Genomic DNA, 3,059 nt, shown 5'->3' with positions numbered 1-3,059 from the left:
AGCCATACACACCCTTTCCAAGTCCAACAGCAAGTCTGACTTAATGATTGGAGAATCTTCATACACTACCAATGAGCCATGCAGCATATGCCTGGGAGTAACATCAGGTAAGATTTACATTTACATATATATATATATACTGCAAAAAATTTTGGAAATAGTCAAAAGTCCATGCATCTACTCATCAAGCAACTCTTTTTTAAAAGCAGACTTATAAAAGCGTAGCTAAAACACAACATAAACATTAGCATGAATATGTAGCAAGAGATGGGTGTATTCATATATTCAAGTAATTCAATACAAAGCCAACAGACTTAAAACTGAAGAAGGCATAAGATTAAGAAAAAAAACATACCCAACATTAACTATCAAATGAAAAAAAAAATTAGACTATCACTAGACTAACCTGTTGCCACACAGAACTAGTCAACCAAGTAATGAACCAACTCATACTGGCAAGCAATAATAAAAATACCTGTTGCTAGTTGTTGTAAAATCTGCTTCCAGCCGGCCTGTTGGTAGTGTGACATCATAATTGTCCAAGATACATGTCACCTCACTGCTTGCACCATTATTATTGATGCCTCTGACTTTGATGTAGACAGAATCTCCTGACACTGGCAGCCTCTGTTTTAAAAGTTAATACTTAATGTGATGTTTTTGTTGTAGTAATTTGCAAGGATTTTACCTGTTATGCCAGGGGTGGCAAAGTACTTATTAGGGTGGGAAATTGTGAGGTGCACGTGTTCTTCATTTAAAAAAAAATTCAGCCTAGGTTAATATGATTGAAATCCATCAAGCATAACAGCGCTAGAAATCACACCAAGTAGAAAGATAACAATAAAACAGCTGACATGTCTGATGTAGTCATTAGCATGGGCGGTTGCCTTCAAAGGAAAGGGGTTATAAATTAAAATATCATCATCATATCCATATCATCATCATCATCATTATATTAAGTTTTATTGCGACGCACTCAAACAGCTTCAACATATCTGTCCACTTATCAATCATAAGCAAGAAAATGGTCTTCACCTCTCGGATGATGGTGGATGGGCCCACCAAGTTCGATGACTAGGAGATCTTCCAAGCCAGGTGCTCTTCCAGCATATGCCCGTAATATCACTTTGCTGCGGTCATTCACAGCAGCTACAGCAATCGATAGAAGCTCAGTGTAGTCTAACCGGCAGCTGTCTCACTAAGCAGTGATTTGTGCTTATTGCTCTAGGGCGACGACCCTCCTGCATATGAAAAGTTTAAAAAAAATTAAAACTTAATATTTAGAGAATAAATAATAAAGCACTTATATCGCACACCACTGCAGCCAAAGCAGGTCACACTCTCTGCGCTGACCAATGATAATAAAGAAATGACATTAAAATAGCTGGATAACAATAATATGCTGACACCAAACACATTTAGCCACAGGTTAAAGAATACACAGGTAATGAAAGTTAAAGTGAAACATTACAGGAAAAAGAATATATAATATAACAAATAAAATAGCAAAATAGTAAAGACCTCCACAAAAAGTACATTATGAAGTTATTCTATGCATCTCTTTTTCCACTATACATGGTTCTTGTGTTTCGCTGTGAAACTTAGATTATGGTGGTGTGCGTTGTGCATTTATGCTTTTGGGCTAGTAAGAAGCATGCACTTTAGCTAATAAAAATCACAAATCATAAGAATCTTTCATTTCAAACATTTTACAAACATTTGATTGACTAGATATCACTAAGTTTACTGAAATAAACCAAAATTTAAATCAATAAATGAGATACTTTTATGTTGCATTCAGACAATATTTACGTCATTCAGAAATGAAGAACTGCAATACGGGACAAATGACGCCAAATAAGATTTTTGGTTATAAATACTGAGAGATATACTCTGCCAAATTAATTTGTGCACCCACAGAAAACGACACCTGCATTACCCAGTTCATCAAGACAAAAAACCAACTTGGTGATTTAATAACATTTTTATCCAGCAGGGCATGCCAAAGAAAGAAATTTTTAATGCAATTTTTGAAGATGTAAATAACACAAAAAATACTAGAGCAATCTTTACAAAATGTACCTTATCTTTATGGAAAAAACTGTGGGGCTCTTATCGTCTTCTTTGTCCCAAATTGCGAGGACACGTGTTAATGACAGGTGCTTTGTATACCAAAAGATGGCATATTAAATCAAACACTTTACTTAGATCTTCACAAACGACATACTTTCCTCCCAGTGTCACAAGCATCAAGCCTTCAAAATTCCAGAGTGAAAGTAACTAAGATCTATTTCAGATCTAAAGATAAAAATAAAAGGTGAGGAACAACGCTGTAAAAACATTTCATACAAAATAAACAAGAAATATCGATATGCGAAAAAGCATAAAAACACAACATTATTTTGCACATATTTTTGAACATGTCATGTATTATACAGTGCAAAGATAATAAAACCTGTTAAGTATTACTAGGTGAGGATTATGAAAAATTAGTCTCCTGAGTACTTCTCAAATTCTGAAGATCCAAGCTAAACTTTGAAAAACCACAATTTTGCCCCTTGAAGGCAAGGGAGATTGGCAAAAATTGTACTGTCACTTCCAATCTCGACCAATACAATAAAAAACCATACAGCCAGATACAAGTAGCCCGCACTTTATGCAACATAGCGTTAATATTTTCTCCATAACATTCTATGCTCAAGAATGATCTACTGACATCAACCCAATATCCATTACCGTATATTTTCCAATGCCCCAAAACCTTAAGAAATAAATTAAAATACTTCAATACATATAGATATATAAAGATTTAAAAAACTTATAACAAATACATAAGCCATAGATAAGCAAAGCCGGTGAGTACATACACTTTTACAGTTTATCTTTTCTTAGCTGCTTTTGCAAATGGCTTTTCAAAAATTCATGCTACATGTTTGATGCACGCAGTTATGACATGCATATGTGTATCAATTGTGGACAATGGAGTTAAAATGCTTCATAGCAATATCGCACACTAATTGGGTACCATAAAATACAGTAATTTAAATGTATTGATGCAG

The 3,059-nt window shown here is 34.4% G+C and overlaps 1 long non-coding RNA gene across 1 annotated transcript; it reads right to left on the bottom strand.

Moving 5' to 3' along the window:
- Nucleotides 1-33: 33 nt before the first annotated feature.
- Nucleotides 34-1,168, bottom strand: LOC112556030. Its single transcript, XR_003097600.1, has 3 exons — nt 1,036-1,168; nt 476-627; nt 34-91 (listed from the first exon to the last, which is right to left on the bottom strand). It is a non-coding gene; the product is annotated as an uncharacterized LOC112556030 (long non-coding RNA).
- Between the last annotated feature and the right edge of the window lie 1,891 nt (nt 1,169-3,059).

The sequence above is a fragment of the Pomacea canaliculata genome, unplaced genomic scaffold, assembly GCF_003073045.1.
Source record: "Pomacea canaliculata isolate SZHN2017 unplaced genomic scaffold, ASM307304v1 utg290_pilon, whole genome shotgun sequence".
Taxonomy (NCBI): Eukaryota; Metazoa; Mollusca; class Gastropoda; order Architaenioglossa; family Ampullariidae; genus Pomacea; species Pomacea canaliculata.
Note: the sequence above shows the minus strand (reverse complement) of the source record. Positions and strands in the feature narration are given on the sequence as shown.